At 30.4% G+C, this 17691-nt stretch overlaps 1 protein-coding gene across 15 annotated transcripts in view; it reads left to right on the top strand.

Annotated features, from left to right (window-relative positions):
• Dmd (dystrophin) overlaps positions 1-17691 on the top strand; it is a 2110831-nt gene that overhangs the window by 343929 nt on the left and 1749211 nt on the right. The gene's annotated exons all lie outside the window — the stretch shown is intronic.

Here is a 17691-nt window from a genome sequence, read left to right as displayed (position 1 = left end):
TCACACAGTAGGAAATGTATGTATCTTAGTATGGTCAGTGTTGCTGTAACAAAATTTCTAATACTGGACTATGGACAAAGATGTTTATTTGACTCATAATTCAGATAACTGGAAAGTCCAAACAGCGTGGTGCCTGTATCTGACAATGGTCCCCTTGGGTGTCTCATAAGTACATGTTACATGGTAATATATGTTTCAGGAGAGAGAAAGTAATTGCTGATGAGAGACAGAGCAGAGTCTGGGAGGGTCAAGGCTTATTCTTTTACAGCAACCCATTTTCAGAAGTGAATCTACTCTTAAGAGACCCAACATTATGAGAACCCTGCATAAGTCTTTTAACACGGCTATAATGATTCAGACACTTACCTCTAGGTTCTAGCTTTTCAAAATCACACCACCTTTCAATGCCATTACATTAGGGATTAAGCTTCTAGCGGCTGCAACTTTGGGAACAAATCGCACCATATATATTCAAGTAGTACAAAAGCAACTTGAAGTAACTACTCGAGATTATCTCAGTCTTTGTTTTGGATTTTAAAATTTCATTAATTTACAATGAGCTCATAAAATATGGGGAAATATAAACAAATATTAATAAAACACAATTATTTTCACTAGTATGATTATGCATATCAATTCATTATTTAATATTTCATTCAATATTTAATGAAGATCTATAGAGATTTTATAGACAAGTATATTTGTAAAGGATTTCCTTCATCAGAACAACCTAGTGTGTTTACAATGAACATATATTAATTCTAAAAGAAAAGGTCTTATATATATATTTAAAAATACCCATAAAATAATTGTATGCCAAGGTTAAAATGAATGGGTTGATTAAACGTACTATAAGCATATCTTTATTAAGGAGTTATATTTCAGGCACTCTTTAATACTTTAATCATTTCTTTAAAGGAGGAACAACACAAAGAAAAAGAGTAAGTGAATATCTCACTATTTAGACAAAATAAAGCAACAGCAGCAAAAGCAGAGACCAAGCCTGTTCAAAACAAAATGAAACAAAAAACTGGTAAAATACTTTTTACTTTAACTGGAGTTTTCTGAATAACAGAAGCATGTATTTTATTGTGCCATGTTAAGTAGTTTCCAAAATTTCTATAGTTATGACATATTTTATTCAAAAATAAATGATAGCGTACAACAGATACTTTGAGTCTAATCATACTGTGTGATATGTATATAAATATATATTCATACCATATTTTATATACACATATTCATATTATATATTATATATTTACATACACACATATGTATTTATACATATATGCATACAAATTTTGCAATGAAATATCATATTTCCCTTATTGGTATGTTCTATATGGCATGATAGTTTAAGACTAAACAATAGACAGATAGATACAAGTCCAGGAAAGAGAATTCAGAGATATTCTAATAGGCACTTTGGGCTTCCTGGATGAGATTTTTAATAAACTCAGAATAAGAATCTATAAGTACATCAGTCAAAACAAAAGTGAATCTCTGATAAATTAGCAGCTCGTAAAATAAATGAAAAAGGTTTATATGGACATTCAGGACCAAAGGGTAAGTTAAAGATTTATAAATAAGACCATCAAATGGAGAAAGGGTAATTGAGTGATAATCCCTTTATGCAAAATACAGTCTATGTATGCAAGCCTCTATGACTGTGTCTGTGCTAACAGGACCTTGAATGGAAATTAGATAATTATACTCTGAAAATTATGAATGCGTTGCTAAACAAAATATTCTAATCAGGAAATACATAAGATTTTTTTTCTCAGTCTTGTTACCTACTCAGGTAATATTTAAGAGTATTCACAAACTGAATGGAATTTAAACAGAAAATAGTACTATTACAATATAATAGTTCAAGAAAAACATAACTACCGTGTTGCTTATTTGTAATAGTCATGTGGGCATTAATTATGTGCCTGTAAAATAACCAGGATAGTTAATATCTTGCTTTTGTTCTCTTCAACATTATATCAAGCCCTTAGCTAATTCATGAAGACAAAACTAATCCTGCTAATCAATGAATAGATATTTCTTAAAATATACAATAAAAAAGAAAAGTCAAAAAAAAAGAATTGGCGATAGCAGTTTTCTTGGAAAAATCAAATTATAAAAAATCTTCTAACCTAGACAAATTAAAACTAAGCCAGCCAAACAACTCTCAAAGATAGGCAAAGTAAGTTATCAGTTCAAGATGAAAGGGCAGATTTAAGTTAGTAACCTACTATCACAATAAGGGACAGAATTCATTGTGAAATGGCCTCTATTTTGATTTATATATAAGTGATTAGGCATTTTCAACAAAGACGCAGAGGAGAGTAAGTAGGAGCTCATTAGTGTCAGGAAATCTGTAAAGTTGTAGAATAGAAAGTTATAGGAATTTTAAAGGAAACTAGAATTCAGTATTTGGTGAAGGCTGACAAAATGTATAAAATGGCAAAATCCAGCATAGCCTAGGAGGTTTTTTTTTTTTTTTTTTTTTTCTGTAGGCTCTTTGGCTCCCTTTGGCAATTTAGAAAGTTTTCAGCATGGCTTCTCCTGGCATTATTAAAAATAGAGGCTGTTGGACCATTTCTAGTGAGACTGCTTCCCCTCTTTTTAATTAGTACCCAAATATTTGGTTTGATTTCCATGTATCTTCTTTCAAATTGACTTTCTATATAAATATGTGTGTCTTTCTCCAATTCCAGGTACCTGAGGTTTTAATTGATCTTTCCTGAATATTTCCCACAGGGTTCCCCCACTAGTCAGCCGTATTGGATCTCCATGGCATGGCTTAAGAGTCTCCGAGGCTCCTTCTTATGCAGTTTGTAGGTAGTAAAAGTTGTAAGGCAAAAATGATATATTCAGTTGCAGCAAATGTCAAAAATATGCTTAGGATCAGAATTCGGTGCTATGACTAAGTTGCAATTTTTGTAATGTAAGTTTTGGTAAAGAAGAAATTTGTCTACCATATGAAAGTTAAGTTAATGAGGAAATAATAAGATTATTTCTTTGGGTAAAAACCACTTCCAGGTTGAATTCAGGTTTTGCAAAATATAAAGAAAATTAGGAAATGCCATATCTATTCCTGACCCTAATAAACATTAGCTAAAGTTTATAATCAATTGAGATTACTTGAATAACCAAATATTTTCAGTATAGACAAGATGTTTCTTACATTTAAAGGAAATTAAATTTTCAGTGGTGATTAAGAATTGTTAAATGAGGGAAAATTTTCTCTTTATTATATTACTGTTATTTTTAAATTCTTTATATTTTATTCTTTTTCTCCTTAACAGACTGAAGCATATTATTGAAGCATATTATAAATTGAAGCATATTGAAGCATATTATAAATCATAAAAGTTCATGAGTTATAAATATACATAACCTACATTTGAATCACCACTTGGTTGAAGAAATAATAATTGGTATACTTGATCATCACTGCAATGACTTTCCTTACATTACAAATCTAGGTTCCTCATGACAATATAACTACTAATATACCTTATCCCTTTCTGTCTCTCTCTCTCTCTCTCTCTCTCTCTCTCTCTCTCTCTGTATATATGTACATATATATATGTCACAAAATAATAGCTCCTGAATTGTTTTAAAAAACAAACTTAATACTTTAATAGTGATTTCTGCACAACACACATATACATACACACACACACACACGGAGTCTAAGGCTTCTGATAATCAAACTTATCTGCAACATCAGGTTGAAAATAACCTTACTGTATAACTGTGTGTTTGTTATTCTCTCTTTGGAACAAGAGTCATCAGACATGATATCTGTCATATTTTTCTCCTCTGTGGCGAAGCAGTTTCCTTGCTGATTTTTTTAATCTTCACTTTAGTTGTTGATGTGACTCTTTAATTTGCTATTCATTTTAGGCTGTGAGATGGCTCTAAAAAAGTTGCTCAGTCTTTTTGCTTTCATTTTTCTTCCTTTATTCCTGGGAACTTAAATCACATTATCTTCCAGAGTTCTAGAAAAAAGGATGATAACTGAATGTGTCCTGAACTCTTACAGTAGGTGATGATATTCACTTTGGCTTAGTGTATCTCTGGAATTAATATAAGGCACATCTAGATAGATAGACATCAATATATCAGATCAGATCAGAAAGCCTCAGTTCCTTATAAACCTATGCTGTGAGTTTTTGCTTTGGTAGCTGTTATATTTCATACCATATGAATGTACTGCTAATGTGTAGACTGTGTATAGCATAGCTTCTGCCACCTGAAGTTTTATTTTCTTTTGCTACAGTTAGTCAGGGGCAACTATGGTCTAACAAGATTAAGATAAATATTACAGAAATAAATAACCCCTAGGTTTTAAATCATGTGTTGTGAGCACTGTGGTAAAATCTCCTGTTTTGTGCCTCAGTTCCACATAGGACATGAATCATCCCTTTATATAGTGTGTCCATGCCATATAGATTCCCTGCCCAAGAGTAATTCAGTAGCCATCTTGGTTATCAGATTGACAGTTGCAATATCTGCTAGTGTTCAAGTAAACTGATTTAGTAGCTTAATATGTTGTTACAATCTCTCAAAATCCATCTCTGTCTTATTACATAGACATTTTATCATATAAAGTCATCAAAAAAGTATGAGTGTAGATGGATATTTTGAGAGACACTTGCACACAGAGATCACAAACACACATTTATATGTATTTAATTTTACTACATAATATTTTATAGCTTTTTGATTAGTTACTATTATCAATATTTGACTGTGTCTAGTGCATTAAGCTTTATATTGTACGTATTAACACATAGGAAGACATATAGTATATGTAGAGGAATTTGGTACCATTGCCAAGCCATCTACTGAGAGAACTTGAGATATACCCCTCATGGATAAGAAAATAGTAATGTATTTTGTTTAATGTTGTTTATCAAGTCCACATAATAAGCCCTGAAATATTTGTTTTATCTGAATAAAATTTAGAAAGGAATATATCCTATGAGTTACCATGCCTTTCTTCTCCCCGAATATTAAATATACACTGAAGCAGAAATAATACGTTGGTTTAAATAATATAAAGATGTGTTTATGGTGATTTTAATATTATGACACAAAAGCAATAAATAAAACAGAAAAATGAGTATAGAATTGTAATTGAAATGATGCCCAGGACACCCTTTTTGTTGACACTAAAAGTATATTTATCTCACCAAATCTGTGCTGTTCAGCTCTGAGAAACATAATTTAAATGAGACACTGAAAAACTAGAGCCTGTCTAAAAAGCAGCTGATTATTTTAGGGATGGATTACCTATCTTCAAATATTCTGAGAGCTGCTCAGTAGAAAAAAGATGAAATATATTCTTAGCTCGGCTGAAATAGAAAAGGAGCTAGATAAACACTTAAAATATAACTAACTTGGTGATAGATATTGCCCAAAACAGAAAAAAAAAAGCCTAATCTGGAAGTTGTAAATTCTGTTTCACTAGGATGTGAGGAAAGGCCTTGACATCGGTTTCAAGAATGCAATAGAAAACTTTTTTGTTAGTTTAAAAGAAAACAGAAAAATCAACAAGCAAACAATCAATTAAAAAAATAACAAAAGCAAAATGAGATTGACGATGACAACGACAAAAAAATGGTGATAAAGGATTTCAAAACAAGATGATAGGAATTTGAAAGTGGTTGTTATATTGCCTGAGAATTTACTGTGAGGATGCTGTAGAAAACTTTGAAGCCCAAGCTATGGATTGAATAAGAGAATTTTGCAATATTCTCACTAAGGCCTTATAGTATTGGTGTCTACAAGTGGGCCAGGGACTGTCTGTAATAAGAGCAGAGATATCTGTTTACCACTACCAGCAGCAGCAGCAGCAGCAGCATTCCTTTAGCTGAACAGTCCGCTCTGTGTAGGTCACGTTGATCTTTAGTGTCATGTTCCAGTTAAGAAACAATTTTTATTTAACTCTGAGATCCTTCTTTCTGATATACTTCTCATGAGTCACTTAAGCAGTATTTTGGTGTTTATGTTGGTTGAGTATATTATGGCTTAAGAAAATTTTGTACAGAACTAGTTCTCATTAAAAGTCCACAAAGATTTTGAAATACAAAAATATTTTACTAATATCTTTTAAATATATTTACCTAATTGTAAAATAGAACTGCTTCCTTCCTAGCATGGTGGTACAACTTATTTAGCTATTAAAGGAAAAACTTCAACAAAAAGGGGAAAAAACCGTGACATTTGAGTACCCATATTAGTATATCTTTGCATATAACAAACAGTGGGAAGCAGACGGGACAGCCTTAGCAGCATGTCGATGAGAAATCCTACAGTCCACTGGTACTGCACCTAATAATCTAGAAAAAAGAGGTTAGTATAGGAGTGTAGCTAATATATATACTCATTATTACTTTTCCTTGGAAATAAATTCGGTTATAGCTTCTTTCTAGGTCCATGTGTGCTTTGGCCAGCAAAAGAAAAATGTCTTTGAAAATTATATCTATTTTTTTTATAATTTGGATGATTTGATCAAAGTAACATAATATATTAAATTATGTTCCACATCATTAGGCTTAATGACATATGTAAATATTTTATATTGATTTAATTATATTTTTATTTTATCTTCTTAAACTTTCTATGAATGTTGATGAGCAATGTTATCTTTCATTTTCTAAAGAATTTAAAATCTTCAATTTACTGACTAGTTTTATACACTGAAGATAATGAGTGAAAATCTTATACCTAATGTATATTATATATATATATATATATATATATATATATATATATATATATTAACTTTTTAAAAAAACATGATCTGACCTAATTTATTATAGAGATAGGCAAAAATACATGAGCGTTAAAGTGGGAGTATGATACTTGTTTGAAAATTATTTGCTGAAAGAGTTGAAAATGCACAACTGGACAGTCTTGCCTTTACACAGCTCCTATGTCTATGACAATGGTCACTTTACATTAGTTTTTAGTTCATTTGTTAATAGAAGAAAGCATAATTTCATCTTTCATGTATAGATATTACTTTTGGTTCTAAAAAGAGAGGGGAAAAACAGTTTTTCACATCTTAAATTTAAAATTTAATTGGGATCCCTATTAATATAGTAATAGGAGCTATCATAATTATTAGAAAAGTTAGCAATCTGAAATGAAGTATAAAATAAAAGATTAAAGTACTAAGACCTTACTTGTGAGTTGCAGTCTGCAACCTGAAAATTAGATGAATTCACTTATGGAACTTTATTTCTAAACAAAATCTTTGAAATTTTGGAAACTAGGTGGCAAATAGATTTCCAATATATGGAACATGGAGTGGGAAAATGTGTCATGGGCCGTGAAACATATCCCACCCTACAGTAAGACCAACCCTTTCATAATGAATATGTGATAAATTTGATCTGAGCTTTTCTATGATGCTGGAAACTTGTGTTGAGCTGAGATTGCTCAGCAGTATGCTAAAGAAGCAGAAGAAATGCTGGTATTCACGTGTGACTGAAGAATTACACTATTTTCATTCAGAGGAATGACTGAGGATCCAGATTGAGAAAACAACCCATCCAAAGTAAAGTGGCTTTGGAAAATATTTTGTCCTAGCATAGTTTCTACTTAAGGCTATTCTACATGAACATTTGAAAACAGGAGATGTCAAATATAAAAGTGTAACAGGCCCTTTGGGTTTAGAATCTTTATTTGTGTTAAGGTTTCTCATAAATAATTCTATTTTGGGATATAGGCTCTGGTATATATGTAATAACTGTGACTCTTTTTAATATCAGAGTTACCCTTAGGATAGTAAATGCATTTATTTCAAGGATATATAAAAATGAAATGAATAAAATATTTCAGGTACCTTATATCATTGCAAATGAGTCATCAAGTGTCTCTCAGTTTTTCTTGGATTATGTGAATAATGCCTTGGGATATAGTGAAATACACCAAAGTGTATTTCTGAGGATTGAGGATGGGAAAGGTTTCAGCAAGGAAAAACCCATGGGAAGAATTTTTCTCCTGACTGTCAAGTAATTCATCACAACAGAAGAATAGCTGATTTTCAATCAGTTTAGGGCAATAGAAGATGTCAGATTTCCAGGGGTTTTGTGTTCAATGGCCTGCTTAGCCTGCTAGAAAGCACCCAAGGAATAACAAGTGAATCAAAAGGTAAAGTGACATTCAAGCACACTTGTTTTGTTCAGTTATTGATATTTTTTTCTTAAAATCATATATTTGGAAAATTCTTGTCCATAGAGGAAGTATGTTAGGGCCAGAAAAATTAATAAGTATGTCAAATATAAATTAATTGCCTTCTTAGATTTTAGGGTCTCCTGGACCAAGGTTACTGTGGCCTGAAATAAGACTGCTGGTTTTTTAGGGCTGTATTACATCAGAAAAAGGTGGGGCATAATCAGAGGCTGAAAATCTCATAGTAGTTTTATCTCATGGTCTGTCAGCTGAATATTTTTTACAACATAGGATTGTTCATTGCAGAAGCAATGAGCCTCACTGGACTAATAATTTTCTCAGTTTATGAGGCATGTATGTGAGTGTGTGTGTTTGGTGTGTGTGTGTGTGTGTGTGTGTGTGTGTGTGTGTATGTTTGTGTATGATGTTTCGATAAAGTGCAAAATATATGGGGTTGGGAACTTGATAATACTATAAGGTAACTTTAAGAAGTTTAACCAACCAAGTACCATCAGAAAATTGGACAGGATTCAGTGGACAAATCAAACTCAATCATTTACTTACCTCCCTTCTATTCCCAGGACATAGTTTATACTGCATGGCCCATAAAGGTCTCTATAAAGGGATTACTGAGAGAATGAACAAATGTGCACAAATGAATATGTACTGGAATTGCAAGATGCTTTTCTGTTTATCAATCTTGCATAGTTAACTCTTGTCCTTTGAATTCATAATACTGAGACAGTTTTATTTATCTTCAGGAATGTCTAATCTTACAAAATTGTTGCAAATAATTCTAATAAATAGAAAAACTAGTGAGTATGAATTCAGAAGTCTAAAATCAAATCATTTAAACACTGTAAGTCAATATTGTCACCTACAAAGGAGACTGATATTACTTGCTCTGTCTGCTATGATGCTATCAAATTGTGCTCTCAAAGAAATATATCATCACACAACATATACCCATATAGGTACAGGTTCTAGTGCCTTACTGCTTGTGCCCAAGGCCATCAGAGTGGTCTGTCTGTGCATGCCTTGGATAAACATATGAATTCGTTTGAATTTTTGCTTTGTTATTTATTTCATAACATTTTAGCAAGGTACTTCATCACTCATTTGTAAAGTGACAGCTTCATTCTTATTGCACATCTTCCCAGGTTTAGCAACTTCAGCCCAACAGTAATTCTTCCTAGGAACAGTTTTATTTTATGCTTCTGTACCTCCATACTGACTCTTTATTCTGTGTAGAATTGTCCATTTTTGGATGAACTCCTATCTATCCTCTATGAAACTGATGAGCTTTTCTTTTAGGGGCATGTTCAAAGAGGGTGACATTTTTAATTGTTGAATTTTCTGTATTGCTGAGCTTTCTGGTAGACCTGTTTGGAAGATAAATACAAATTAATCAGAGACTATTAAGAATAAATTGTGAAGTCTGGTATGGGGGTGAACACCTACAAACTCAGTTACTAAGGAGGAGGATGGTACAGGAAGGTCACAAGCTGAAGTCTCTCCGGGACAACTTAGCAATATTCTTTCTAAAATCTAAAATAATATAATAATGATAATAATAATGTCAAAATAAAATAGAAATCCTGTCAATGTTGCTCAGTAGTAGAGCATACCTGGTTTCAACTCTCAGTTCCACGTGTAAAAACTAAGAAAGAAGAAGCAAAACATACACCAAGAATACATTGTAGTTATCTGTATTCAGAATATGGATCTTTATACCATTATACTTAGTGTATGAAGGATTTTTTCACATTAAATTATAGACTGGAATAGGAAACAGTTTAAATATCAAGGAAATTGAGATATAGGAGCACCAGTGGCATAGAAGAGGGTGGAAGTTTGTCCCAATTTTATAAATGAACAAAGAATCCGTGTGTATTTTATGTTTCCTAGTAATTCGCTTCCCTTTGAAGAAAGCTCATGAGTGTTAATTTTTTTTTCAGTAGTAATCACAGATATCATTGATTCTCTCTATCCACCTGTCTGTCCACTGACTTATCAGTCATATGTATGTGTATGCACATATGTGGGTTGTATGCATGTAAAGATTTAATTGAAACTATGGTGAGGAATTATAATTTTAAACTATTGTTTTACTTTATAAACAATTTATGCCTAGGTTGTACAGTACAAATAAATTTTCAGTTTTACTTTTACTCAGTTTATGTGTTAAAACATTGTAGAAAGATTTGAACTTTTTGAACTAACAATACATCTTTGAAACAGTAGATTTAAAGAATACAAAGAAAGGAATCATTTCATGGAAAAGTGTGTATAACTTGTTAAATGTTAAGGAAACAATTTTGTTTAGTTATGACAGAGTGATAATGTCTTGAGACTCTTCTTAAAGTTTAATTCTGTCAACTCGTAAATAATTATAGCCAAGTAACAAGATAGTTTTGATACACATAGTGAAGTTAAATGGCTTTTGAAAATGTGTCCTAACTGCTTAACATATTTAAATACATTTATGGAAAAGTTAAAGAAAACATAGACCCAATATTTTATCCCATACAACTGCATATTATAGTTCAAATGTGTTCTGATTATTTTAATGTATTGGTTTCACTTGTTTCTCCAGAATAAAAGATTCTATTCAGCCTACCTCAGGATCAAGGCATATGGAATTGGCAAACACACTCTTTAACAAATTAAAAGTCCACTGCTGATGTATTTAACTGAAATAACTTAGATATAATAAAGCAGGTATAAAAAGAAGAAAAAAAATAGAAACAACGTGTTATATTTTAGATTTCATGCTCACTCAATTGAATGATCTGGGACAAATCTCTTCCATAACATACAAGTTAAAAAGAAAAATCAGTTTTCTGTGTTTTTATCTATCAATTTGAATATGCTGATAGAATTCCATTTACCAGGAAAGACACAAATATAATTTACTGTGTTTGAACTGTCTACTCTCTTCACTGGAGTTTTATAAGAATATGACTGGACTATGTGACATCTAGAGGAAAGGTAGAATTTTCGATAGCCCTTATATAACAATGTCCAAATAACTCAATTTATGTGAAGAACAAAATCTCCACCTCCCTACTAAATTAGAGTTAAGAGATCTTTTCCCACTGGTCTTTACCAAAAGCCTAGAAGAGTTTTAATTATCTGTGTTTCTCTTTCTGTCTCTTAATTTTGTGTGGAGTTTCTTGGTTTATATGAAGTGACAATTCTAGCATTTTCTAAAATTTCTATTTGTGTAATAATTAATTATATGACTGTACAACTACTGAGTATTCCCTTTCATAAGTGATAAATGTGTAGAGACAAATTGCATTCTCCATTTTCATTTGCACGTACCAGTTTTAGAATCTGCTTTTGCTCCAAAACACCTTCCAAGAGCTGAGATTTTTCCCCATAACTTTATGTATTCCTTTACTTCTGTGCTTAGCTGAGATTCCTCATTAGAGGTCTGGGAAAAAATTCATTGATAATTATAACATATCAAGAGTTTACATTATATATTAACTTTTCCATTGTCCAGGTTATTTAGAAATGTTTTAATACCATGAATAATGTATAGCTCATTTTTATGAAAGTTAATTAACAGTTACTTTTATTCTTTTGATATACAGATTCATGATTGAATTATTGCTAGAGTTTTTGTTTTAATTAGGTGACTATGTGGTTCTGAACTTGCCTATCTTTGTTCTAACACAGAATAGAACATTTCTTGGCCACCCATGAAGAAACTATTTTCATTGTTTTTAGTTTATGATTCTATGAATGAGTAAATGTAATTTCAATTGCTGTCCTTAAGAAGGAAACCGGCTTCAAATGATGTCTTTAACCAATTTTAAAATAGAGATGTCTAGTTTTAGAAAAGAAAAGGAGAAAAATGAATGAATACATCTTCACATTCAGATATTTTTAATTCTTGAGTCAGGCTGGAGGCCAAAATCATAACTGTCCATGTTTATGGTTTCTAAACCTTGCTTAAAGAAACTTAGAAGAATTATCTAAACAGCAAGTAAAAGGATTTTTTTGAAAATTATCCTCCCCCATGAATATTGGTGAATATAGTTTTCCTGCATTGATTATATTCTAGACAATATATTTAGAGGTGTAGCACCAGATAAAATTAAACTTGTGTTCTTCAAAGGTACTTGGATTATCTTGTTTACTAATTTGTTAAAGCAGCTGCATTTGCAGAATATTGAACTAGAAGTTTTAACTTTAGAATTTTATCTTTTACTTATTCTAGTTTACTGTTGTCCGGCTTCTGTCTGGATAGGTTCTGATTTAATTGGTTTGGGAGTTAACTTGGTCATTGAAATGTTTAAAGGTTCTCCAGGTGACCATGATGTGCAGAAGTTGCAAGCCAGTGAATTTGTAAATAACATACTAGCTCTTATAGGAAAGTCAGTAAATTCAAATTAAATTTATACATAAGAATGAGGTATAAAAATTGATGAATGAACTAGGTCATTCATTAGCTTATATTTGCAATAACAAATCACTAAACTTCATTGAAAACATTGATATGTCATTTTTGTCACAACATTCCTAGCCTACAAAAATTATTTATAGCTCAATAAAAACAAAAAGCAATTTAAAACAAATCAATTTAAAACAAAATAAATTTAAAACAAAGAATCAATTATTAAATAATGTGATATAATTCTCAGATAATGTAAGACATTCAACATATATTAGATTTACATAAATAGAAGAATACTTAGACACAGGAAATTATCAGTGATCATTTTAAATGAAAAATGAGTTATTTCTACTTCTAATAATTATATTTCTGTCTTTTTGCAGTGTACATGCATTTCTTTTGCACAAATAAATCAATTATCATTTTCTTAAACAAAATAAATGAATAAGATGATGCAAATTAAATTTTTTGGGTAAACACAAAGCTGTAATTTAAAAAAAAAAGTATTGTCCTCAATGTGTTTATATTTGATGAAAGATGAAAATAAGTGAACTAAACATTTTACAGAAAAATTTTAAAGTACAATATATTCAAAAAAATATACAAAAATCATTTGCAAATATCTAATTATAAATTGTTTAAAAATGCAAGCCATGAAAATAGTTTTTAAATTTCTGAATTAATATTCTAAAGTGCATATGACTTTTTATGAAATTCCAAATAAAATAACTTAATGAAAACTATTGACTATTGCAGAAATAAAGATGTGAAAAATCTAGAAAATATAGTAAATTCAAGCAAAAAGTGACTAAATTAAATGTTCAAACTGTAATTATTTCATAAAAAAATTGATATGAGTCTGTTTGCATCCTTCAGGTTGGCAAATTTCATAATAAATTTGCATTGTTTTCCATGTCAAGAAAAAAACATTGATGAAAGGAGTCTGTCATCACCCCAAAAGTATAATCAGATGAATTAAAGTTATAAGCAGTGTAAGAATAGATAATAATTCATAAACCTCACAACTGAGGACTATGTCTTTCTCTTCCCTTTTCTTTCTTTCTTTCTTTCTTTCTTTCTTTCTTTCTTTCTTTCTTTCGATCTTTCTTGGTGTGTGTGTGTGTGTGTGTGTGTGTGTACTTGTGTGCATGTGAAAGAATCTCACTATGTAGATCAGGCTGACCTCGAACATTGAGTGATCTTCCTGCCTCTGCCACTTGAGTGCTGGAACTATAGGCATGCGCTATTTAATCTCTATCTTAAAACAATAGTCAATTCCCTAATTGTTGTTGAAGTATGGGGAGTATCTTTATTAAAATCAGAAAATATCTGCCATTTACATCCAACCTATTCTTTTTGCAATGTTATTCTGTAAATTCTAGTCAGTGAAATCAGCCAATTACTCTAATGGTAAAAGTATTAGAAAAAGAAGAATATTGGGAATTTAAAGTTGTTATTGTTGTCTACTTGGGGCAATGCTTACAGAACACAATAAGAAAAAAATAACTAGATCTTTAAAAATTAGTTATATTGGTAGAATTTGGTATACAAAATGATTACATCCATCATAGGAAATTTGTACCTTTGTATAGTATATCTCAATTCTTTTTTTTTCTCATTTTCCATACTTAGATTTTAAATAAGTGAAATCTTCCCTATATGTTGATAACTCTTTAGACAAACTATTGAAAATAAAAGCTCTCATTCCCTACAAAAATGCTTAATGTGTAATTATTATAAATTTATTTAGCATGAACTTTGGTGATAAAAAAAGTTTCAAAACATTTAAATGTATTGTGAATAAATTTATGCATGTGTATTTCTTGGTGGGATTAGTATTACAGATATAGCTACACTGAGTTAACTTAAAATATAATAAAAAATCCATCAAAATAAATTCTTATAGGTTGGAGACACTGGATAGGACAAAATAACTCTAAAGTTCATTGGACATCCATATAGATAATAATTACTTATACAGTACCAAAATCTTTGCCCAAGTGATTATAATATGTATCTTAAAATTAATGAATGTATGTACAGATAAACCAATAAAATAAAATGGAATATGTATAAGTATATATAGTAAAAATAGCACTTCGAATCAATGGGTAAAGATGGACTATAAAAGAAGTGTTTTTAATCAGTACATAAAAATATCCAAGCCTTGCTTAAAATACTAAACCAGATCATATTTCATCTTACTGAAATAGTCAAATATAAATAAGCTTAACAAGCCTAAAGACAATGTCATATTTCTACAATATAGTCATAGAAAGTTCTTCAAATAACTGATGAAAAACTCACAGTATAAAAGAGAAAACACACAAAGGTATTTTTGGAACATGTTTATTAAAAACAAATAAATAAATTGAATTTTAAGGATCAATTAAAAATAAATGTATTTGTAATCCAAACAAAGATAGAGAAAAGAATAAAGACTTAAATTCCAATGGAATATTAAAAAACGGTTCATTCTCAAGTGTAATTAAAGAAACAAAAATAAAAATAGTTAAAAATTTTACTTAGTATACATGTGTCAGTAGATGGATTCAGTAAAATGTATCCAGATGTAGCATACATATGTTATCAGTTCCCTAAATTCAATATATTCATTATCTATCACAAATAATTAATTTTTAAAAGAAATCAGTGTAATAGAGAAGAACATTTGTGTTATATCTATCAGAAGTAATGTGTAATCATAAAACCAAGCAACCGAATTTTCAGAAATTTTTGACTATGTGTAAGTTGTGTTCCTATTTATCGTTTAATTTTATTATAGTATAAAGGGAAACAACAGTAATATCTAACATTAAGAAAGTGCTAAAATGATGACATGCCTCTAAAGAGATATACAAAATGTAAATTTTGAGATCACCCATTTATATTAATGATATTCTAAATATCTAAATGAAAATCTAAAATAGACTGTGATACATAGTAAGCATACATATAATATAGTGGAATGATATCATTATACATGCCTATGTTGGTATATAAAATTTTGTTTCAGAGAGAGTTATACATAATTGCATTTTAATCTTTGGAATTTTCCAAAATTATGTGAAGAATGTAAAATTGTTTGAAATAATATTTTCAGTTTTTAATCAATTTATTACCTATATATGATTAAAACACTTAATTTCAAGAATTTTTTTATTTAAACATATATTGCTCTTTCATTTCTCACTCTTAAAGGCAGGGGTACTTAGAGTCCTTTATTTTTATAATTTTTGTTTTTGCAAAGTTATAAACTATGTTCATATACCTTAATTCTTGGTTTTCTTATTTTGGTTATTGTCCATAGTGTTTATCTTTTGAGAGATGAAGAAATAGTTCATTTATATACACCCATCATAACTTTCATTACTGTTTCATTTAAAATATAATCCATATCTACTTGAAGTTCAATATAAGATTTAGTAATTATAATAAGGGAGTAATAATACAGACATAAAGGAAATCCAGAAGACTATAGTACCAGTAATCTTTTCTTTTTTCTATATAAAATGTCAACTATATTTCTAAAATCCCAATTGGTGAAATAGAGATTGTAATGGATTTCCTCACTTCTTCACATTTCTGTTGACTTTCTTCTCCCACATTTGCAAATTCTACTTTTATATTGAGTTATTTTTCTTCTTGTTTGTTCTTTAACTATTATTAGATCACATTTGTTAGGTCAAAGATCCATTATATAACCTGAAAACTTACAAACAGCATGCACATTATTATAGAACTATAAATATGTATCTCTGTAGAGTTAACCTTGGTATTGGTCTTACATTTCCCTTTCTACAGTTTCAATGACATGTGACCTCTGCTACTTTAAAGGAGAGTATTCCTGGATTCAAATTTTTCTCTATTTTCCTCTAATTTCTCAAATCCAAATAGAAATATAAAAGTGTTCTAGTGTCTTGAGTTGTTAGTCTTTTATTTCTCAAATATCTGTCTTTAAAACACACACACAGACACACACACACTCCTCTGGGGGAAGATAAGGGAATTCTGTATTCTATTTGATAGGCAAAAAAGGAGAAAATACTCTGGGAATCCTCATATTTTAATAATAACTAATCATATTACCTTTGGGGGAAATTTTTGTTGTTTTTTTTAGATTTCTGATTTTGTTTTCATTTTGCTTGCTGGTAGCCTGAAGAATATCTAATTGTGGAGTTCTGCATCTGTTGGGAAGCTGATGTGCAAATTGTAAGATATATTAGAAAGATGTTTTAAAATGATAAATTTGAAACTGAATTTAAATTGTTAGCTACATGAAGTCATAATTTGGACTCCTTGCTCATGCTGTCACATCTTCAGTAAAAGGCTGCCACAGTGTGAAAGACTGGCTCAAAGACATAAATTTGTTATTACAAAATATTTTATGTGCGTATAAGAAAAGCCAGTACTAGATTAATTCTATTTTGTAAAGGTTATAAATAGAAGAAAGGACAATTCAAAATGGTAATTTTTCCATTCATTTTCTTGAAATGTTACTTATCAGTGGGCAAAAAAGAACCACTCTTAATGTCTATTAGAAAAGAAAAGTCTACTGGAAGTACAGGTCAATGGGCTAAAAATTCGCAAACACTTTTAATTATGCATGGGAGCATGCATAGCACACAATTTCATTTAGCTTGTTTGATGGGAACCAGAAGAGCATTTTATTAAGAGAGAATGGAGTGTTTGGGTTATTGTAGCATTTGGGTCAGTGTTGAGGTGTTCCAAAGAGAGTTTATAGAACCTGGAGCAGGTTCTGAATTGCATGATTCTAAGCAGCAGAAATAATACACTAAATGGCATTTTGTTTTACTTGAAAGGTAGGAAAATTCAGAAGGGACTAGAAATGTTATTCACTACACAACCATGGTGGTTCGTGTTTGTCAAACATTCCTTGAATGGACAAAAGTGCAATTATTTTCTAACTCAGGTTTGGCCTTCACTTTGTCTAATTCTAAGTATGGTCATGGAGTGGCTTTCGCTAGAAACCATTCATTTTCTTAGTTCTATTTATCTTTATTTGGGAACATCATGACCTAACTACCAGATGAAATGTTTTTTTTTGTTTGTTTTTTTTTTTTGCTTTTCAGTTCCTT

This window comes from Cavia porcellus, unplaced genomic scaffold (genome assembly GCF_034190915.1).
Source record: "Cavia porcellus strain 051 isolate PalLab524CR breed Dunkin Hartley unplaced genomic scaffold, mCavPor4.1 scaffold_33, whole genome shotgun sequence".
Lineage (NCBI taxonomy): Eukaryota > Metazoa > Chordata > Mammalia > Rodentia > Caviidae > Cavia > Cavia porcellus.
Note: the sequence above shows the minus strand (reverse complement) of the source record. Positions and strands in the feature narration are given on the sequence as shown.